The sequence below is a fragment of the Nicotiana tabacum genome, chromosome 16 (assembly GCF_000715075.1).
Source record: "Nicotiana tabacum cultivar K326 chromosome 16, ASM71507v2, whole genome shotgun sequence".
In the NCBI taxonomy this organism is placed as follows: domain Eukaryota; kingdom Viridiplantae; phylum Streptophyta; class Magnoliopsida; order Solanales; family Solanaceae; genus Nicotiana; species Nicotiana tabacum.
Window position 1 is genome coordinate 56,273,719 of NC_134095.1, and position 8,103 is coordinate 56,281,821.

An 8,103-nucleotide genomic window follows, 5' to 3' on the forward strand; every position below is an offset into this window, starting at 1 on the left:
GTAATTGCAAAGATTTCAAATGTTTTAGCATAGAATAAAACGTAACAATAAGTTATTGTTCGGAGGTTCGAACAAGACTTGTTCTCGATGTAAATTTTGTTTGAAACTCACGGGGGCTCAGAACAACCAGAAACATCCCCCGAGATAAGTGTTTTTACACTATAATTTTGCCGAGTGTAACCTTTGAACCGGTTTGAAATTTTTGAAGGCCTTATATTTTGATTACGGGCTTCGAATTTCTCCGAGCCGTTTTTAGGGTGACTGTAGCCTTTCAAGTTCGGGCACTACCTAATAGGCTTTGTACCTCCGGGCTTTGATAACCCGAGTAGTCCGAGTTTATTTTGGATGACAATCCCCGAGTGGGGGTGATTTATTGGATCCGGATAGAGGTGGCCCTTGGGCACGATATCTTTAAGGAACAAGATATAATAGTCTTAAGAGACAAAATATGTATCTGCAAGGTAGAAACTTTCTTTTATTCCTATGCGCAATATACAAGATTGTAAGTATGTACAGGCTTCGTGTTATGGCTTAGGAGGTCTATGCAGGCACGGTTCATTTGACCGTTTGGCCTTTACAGTAAATCCTATCCACTGAGCCTAGATTGTTCAAGCACAAAGTTTCCTTCCTTGCTAAAAATCATCATCCGAGGTGATGGCTTCCAGTATTCAAGGTCGATCGTTGAGAGGGCTCAGATATTATTGGCTTGACCATCGACTTCGGTTCATAATCGGTTTTTTATTCTAAGTTAGCACGATCCTTGCCGGAAAACCCATTTGGGACAAAATAGGTTCAAGGGAAAAAGGGTGTAACACATGCTTTCAGGCCTAACAACGACATCGTCCTCTAGCTATTTCCTACAAATGTTAGTCCAATTCATAATATCTATATATATTAAAGAATGAACGGGGTCATACCTTAGCAATAGTATCATTTTAAGTGAGTCATGTTCCAGGTGTTTGGTAGCCGCTCATTGTTTCCTGCTTCGAGTTTGTATGAACCTTTCCCGGTAATCTCAATAATTCGATATGAGCCTTCCCAATTCAGTCCTAGCTTCCCTTCGTTTGGGTTCCGGGTGTTCAGTGTCACCTTTCTCAATACCAAATCACCTATATTGAAGTGTCGAAGGTTAGCTCTCCGGTTATAATACCTTTTGATCCATTACTTCTGGACGGCTAACTGTACGAGGGCGGCCTCGCGCTTTTAATCCAATAGTTCCAAGCTCATTTTCATGGCCTCACCGTTTGAAGTTTTGGTCGCATATCAGAACTTAAAAATCAATTCTCCCACCTCGACCGGTATTAGTGATTCGGCACCATAGACCAACGAAAACTGGGTGGCCACAGTACTAGATTTTAAGGTCGTATGGTACACCCATAGGACTTCGGGCAAAATTTTCTTCCATTTTCCTTTGGCATCGGTTAAGCTTTTCTTAAGGTTTTGAAGTATGGTTTTGTTTGTAAACTCCACCCTCCCATTCCCTCTAGGGTGATAGGGTGTTGATAAGATTCTTTTGATCTTATGGTCTTCAAAAAATTTGCTCACCTTTCCGCCAACGAACTACTTCCAATTGTCGCATACGATCACGGCCGACATTCCGAACCGACATATTATGTGGTCCTAGATAAAATCGGTAACTTCCTTTTCCCTAACCTTTTCGAATGCCTGAGCTTCAACCCATTTCGAAAAATAGTCAGTAATAAATAGTATGAATTGAGCCTTACCGGGTGACTATAGCAGGGGACCAACGATGTTCATTCCCCATTTCATGAATGGCCAAGGTGACAAGACTAAATGTAGTAGTTCCCCGGGCTGATGGATCATTGATGCAAGTCGTCGCATTTTTGCACGAACTCCTTTGCATCTTTCTCCATGTTAATCCAGTAGTAGTCGGCCTTGACTATCTTACGAACCAACGATTATGTTCCCAAATGGTTCCCACAGGTGCCTTTGTGAACCTCTCTCAAAACATATTCGGTGTCTCCCTGTCCTAAACATATGGCAAGTGGTCCATCAAACATTCTTTTGAACAAAGTATTATCTTCAGACATGATAAACCTAGCCGTCTTCGTACGCAGAGCCCTCTACTCTTTAGGATCTGAGGGTAGCTTCCCGGTCTTCAAGTAATCTATAAACTTGTTTCTCTAGTCCCAGGTTAAGCTTGTCGAATTTATCTCGGCATGTCTTTCTTCCACCACTGATTTCATGAGTTGTACGACCATCCCCGAATTGAATTCATCGTCGTCAACTGATGACCCCAAGTTAGCCAGAGCATCAGCTTCTCTATTTTGGTCCTGGGCTACGTGTTGCAGGGTCCATTCCTTGAATCGATGCAACGTTACTTGTAGCTTATCCAAGTATCTTCGCATTCCTTCCTCTTTTACTTCGAATGTCCCATTGACTTGATTCAACACAAGGAGGGAATTGCATTTAGCTTTGATCACTTCGGCCCCCGGGCTTTTAGCCAATTCGAGACCTACAATCATGGCCTCATACTCGGCCTCATCTTTAGTCAATTTCATAGTTCTAATAGATTTCCTGACTACATTACCTGAGGGCAACTTCAATACGATGCCGAGTCCGGATCCTTTTGCGTTCGATGCACCGTCTGTAAATAGGGTCCAGATCCTCGAAGAAGTCCTCGAGGTTAACAACAGTTTTTTCTCGACACCGGGAATTAAGGTCGGCGTGAAGTCGGTCACGAAGTCTGCCAAAATTTGAGACTTGATGGCGGTTCGGGGTCGATATTCATCATTGTACCCGCTAATTTTCACGGCCCATTTGGCCAATCACCCTAAGAGATCGGGTTTGTGCATTATGTTTTTCAACGGTTAAGTAGTCATGACACATATGGGATAGCACTAAAAATATGGCCTTAACTTCCTAGAGGTGTTTAGCAAAGTGAGCGCCAATTTTTCCAGGTATGGATACCTTGTTTCGGCCTCGCCTAGAGTCCTACTAACATAATATATAGGAAATTATGTACCTTTTTCTTCCCGGACTAAGACTCCGCTTACCGCTATCTCGGGTACCGCTAAGTACAGGTACAGTTGTTCGTATGCCTTCAGAGTATGAAGCAAAGGTAAACTTGAAAGGTACCATTTTAGTTCTTCCAAAGCTTGCTGGCACTCCGGGGTCCATGAGAAGTTATTCTTCATTTTCAATTACGAGAAGAACCGATGGCTCTTATCGGAAGACCTTGAAATTAACCGACCCAAGGCGGCTATGCGCCCGGTTAGCCTTTGAACGACCTTAGATATTATCCACCACGGTGATATTTTCTATGGCCTTGATCTTGTCGGGATTGATTTAGATTCCCCAGTTGGACACCATGAATCCAAGGAACTACCCGGGCCCGACTCTGAATGACCATTTTTTCAGGTTCAGCTTCAAATTATATTTCTTCAGTATATTGAAGGTTTCATGCAAATGTTCAAAATGGTCCTCTGCTCGTAGGGACTTAACTAACATGTCATCAATGTAAACCTCCATTTATTTTCCTATTTGTTCTTTGAACATCCGATTTACTCATTGGTAGGTGGCACCAACATTTTTTAGTCCGAATGACATTACGTTATAATAATAGGTGCCATATTTAGTGATAAAGGAAGTTTTTTCTTGGTCGGCCAGGTCAATCCGGATTCGTTTGTACCCGGAGTAGGCATTGAGAAAGCTGAGTGTCTCGTGGACGGCCATTGCATTGATCATGTGATCGATGTTATGCAAAGGAAAAGAGTCTTTGGGACATGCCGTGTTTAAGTCTTTATAGTCTACACACATTCTCAAATTATTTCCCTTTTTAGGCACTAACACTACGTTTGCTAACCAATCTGGGTATTTAACTTCCCGAATGGAGCATATTTTAAGAAGTTTGGATACCTCGTCTTTGATGAATGCATGCTTGATTTTCAACTGAGGCCTTATCTTCTATTTAACCCAGTGAAACATCAGATCCAAGCTCAGCTTGTGAGTAGTTATTTCTAGCGAATCCGTGTCATGTCAAGATGGGACCAAGTGAAGCAATTTATGTTAGCTATAAGGAATTCAATGAGTTTTTTTCTTGAGCCCGGGAGTAAGTCGCGTGCCCAGGTATACCTTTCGATCGGGCGGGTGCTCGATCAACTTGACTTGCTCCAGCTCCCCAACCATTGATTTGGTCGCGTCGGAATTATCAGGGGCTATGAAAGACCTACGGACTCCATAGTTGTTCATTTTCGCCTGTCTCCCGCTTTTCTAATTCTATTGGGCCGGCATCAGTGATTGCTATTTGGCTTCTCCCTTGGTAACTCAACTCAGGTACTTCGATATCAAAAGTGAGGATATCGTGACCACCTCGTCGACCACGAACATTTCTTTTGCAGTCGGTTGCTCCCCGTAAACTATTTTGATCCCTCCCGGTGTAGGAAATTTCAACACATGATGTAGCATCGAGGGTACCTCCCTCATGTTGTGAATCCATATTCTCCTGAATAAAGCATTGTACCTCATATCTCCTTCGATCACGTAGAACTTTGTATCCTGAATGGTCCTAGCGGTATTTACCGATAGGGTTATCTCCCCTTTAGTGGTCTCACATTCCATGTTGAATCCGTTTGAGACTCGGACTACAGGCACTATTTGGTCTTGCAGACCCAGCTGTTCCATACCCTCGATCTGATGATATTGGCCGAGCTACCTGGATCAAACATATGCTTAACTCGAGATTTATTTATGAGTATAGATATTACCGGTGCATCATCGTGTGGTTGCACGATGCCTTCAGTGTCCTCGTCATTGAAATATACGATTCCTTCTGGTACATAGTCTCGAGTCCATTTTTCCCTTGTAATGGATACTTTAGTGCGTTTCAACATCGGCCCATAGAAGATGTCAACTCCACCAATGATCATGTTAATGACGTGCTGGGGTTCCTTTTCCTCGATCTATTTGTTGGTGTCCCTATTCGTGAAGTGATTTTTGGCTCGATCACTCAGAAATTCTCGGAGGTGCCCATTGTTGAATAATCGGGCAACTTCTTCTCTCAGTTGTCGGCAGTCTTCGGTTTTGTGGCCGTAGGTGACATAATATTTACACATTAGAATAGGGTCCCTTTGGGCAGTATCAGACTACAATGACCGAGGCCACTTAGTATTTTTGATGCATTCGATAGCTTATACGATACCGGCAGCGTTGACATTTAAGTTGTACTCCGATAACGTTGGTGCTTCCTTCAACCCGATGGGCCTATCAAAACTGTTTTTGCTCATGAGTCCTTGATTATTATGACCTCGATCACTCCTTCTTTCACTCCTCGCGAGGTTACATTCGGACCCACTTCTCATTTGATCTCCATTGTATGATTGATACCGATCTATATTCGATCTTGGTTCGTAGTCGATGGCTCTTTTGGATCTGTCACTGGTCATGACAGGGTAAATGGACCCGGAAGGGGTCCCGAGCTGATCATCTTCGACTCTGATTTTTTATTGGTACATGTTATGGACGTCAGTCCAAGTTAACACCGGGTATTCTATCAAATTTTGCCTCAACTATTGTGAAGCCAACGAGCTTTGGGGATTGAGTCCTTGGATGAATGCCTAAACGGCCCAGTGGTCTGCCACAGGAGGCAAATCCATCCGTTCCATTTGAAACCTCGACACGAATTCCCTGAGCATCTCGTTATCTCTTTGCTTTACCTTGAAAAGGTCTGACTTCCTGGTCTCGACCTTGATGGCATCGCTGTGTGCTTTTACAAAGGCATCTACAAGCATAGCAAACGAGTCAATAGAATTAGGGGGTAAGTTGTGATACCATATCATAGCTCCTTTTGACAAGGTCTCTCCGAACTTTTTCAGCAGAACAGATTCGATTTCATCGTCCTCCAAGTCATTCCCCTTGATGGAGCATATGTAAGAGCTCACATGTTCATTTGAATTTGTCGTTCCATTATACTTCGGGATTTCGGGCTTATAGAACTTCTTAGGGATCGGCTTCGGAGTTGCGCTCGGAGGGAAAGGTTTTTGGATAAACTTCTTGGAATCCAGGCCTTTCAATATCAGTGGTCCACCTGGATTTGATCGACCCTAGAGTTATAGGTATCCACCTTTTTGTTGTTAGCTTCGATTTTCTTTTCTCCCAATTCTACCCGTTTTGACAATTCCTCGAGCATCTTTATTATCTCGGGGCTGGTCTCAGATTCAGCTTCATCGGTCTTTCTGTGACTGGTTCATTTCAGCGAGTGTTTTTTCGGGATGGTTCGGGCTCAACTCTATTGGGGATGTGGCCTTGGTTCTGCAACTGGACTATCACTGCCTGTTGAGCCTGTAACATTTCGAAAATCACCCGCAAATTGTTCTCATCGCCTTCACCGTCGTGCGTATCCATGGCTACCGACCTAGTTCCCCCACGAATGCTATATTCTGGATCGGTGGGCAAGTTAGCGTCGATGGCCACATGGGAGTTGGCGTCGATTGGATCTGCGACCTCATTGTTGGGCACTATATTGTTGTTCTCACCATGGTGACCGGATTCAGCATCAACGTCAGATTCAGCATCAACGTTTATGTGAGCAGATTGAGAGTTTGACATCCTTAAGTTTTCCTGAAATTAAGATCTCAAAGAACAAGAGTAAAGCAGAGTGTGTTGTGGAAATTTAGATCAAATAGCCACTATTATCCTTATCCCCACGGTGTACGCCAAACTGATTACCCTCAAAAGCGGATAATAATTGAATTTATATGTGATTTTAAGGATATGTGAATTAATTCAATATAAATAGTAGATTGCGTTAGGTTAAACAAATAAAAGACGTAATAAAGTATCAAACCAATTATGGGGGGTGAAATCGAACTCGATAACAGCCTTGATGAAATGCATGCCTTCGATCCCGGACTCACTACAACGAAGCACTTGGTGAACAAAAATAAGAACTTTCAATAACAGAGAAAAAGTAAAGTAGATTGTCTTGATGCGCGTGTTACAATGTATCTAATGAATAATCAGACCCTCCCCCTCCCTCCTTATATAGTAAGGGAATTTTACCCTAAGTACAATTCCATAAAAGGTAAAAATCTTTCATTTAAATAATCACTGGTTCTATGTCGATACGTGTCGTGATATCCGGCTTGTTGTGGATATTACGGTCTTTTGTTGGTCGTGCTCGGTTACCTGATAATGCTCTCCGGGGCCTTTGGGGTTCGAAACGGACATAGGGCCATGACCGCAATACTCTCGAGGGCAGGTGTTTTGCCCGGACCCCGGATCGAGGAGCTCCTTGCCTCGATTTGGGTTCCTTGCCTTCACGTCACTCGCTCTATTTACTTCATCGGAAATCAAGGCAGCCCATAGGCTCGGTTTTATCCGTACACAATGATTCTTACCGGTTAATGTTTTTACATGTTTGGAACATTCAAAGTATAATATAACATCACAAACAATTCTCCTTCGCCACAATAAAGTTTTTAAGCCAATTTACATGTATTTACTATTCCTTCGGATATTCGTTAAGATTCCACTAGTACATGTACGAAATAACTCACATTCTTCGTATTAATTACCCATAATTCTTCAAGTATTGCTATAACACATATTCTTCAGATTAATTACCCAACCAATTATTAGCCTAAGTAAATTTTTGAACGGGTTAAATCATGATTCGTGTATTGACTTAATTATCTGTTTTTAGTCGTTTAGAAATTCCAATTTCCTCATTGGCTTTACGTGTATCATGACTTAGGGTTCAAGCGTGTTAGGTCGAGGCGATGAAATAACAGTGTACAAACATTCGTGTATATCTGTTTCTTTCAAAAGAGTTAATTTTGGTAAAATTGCTATTTATGTTGTCTGTAGAATTTTCCGACCTTCTCTGCTCCCACTAATTAAACAACTCACCTAGTTTCCTAGTGCACGCAATTTTCTATTTTCCTATTATTGGCTTTTCTCCTTTCTTGTCCTAGCTATGTTCGACATACCAGGTCAAACAGACATGATGAAATGCATTATTCTTAATTAGCCTCCTAAATTGTAAAGTATCTCTTCTGTAGCTTTTTCTTTTTAAAAACAAAGAAAATGAAAAAGAAACAAAGACAAAATAACATAGCAAAATAATTTCAATAACACATGATC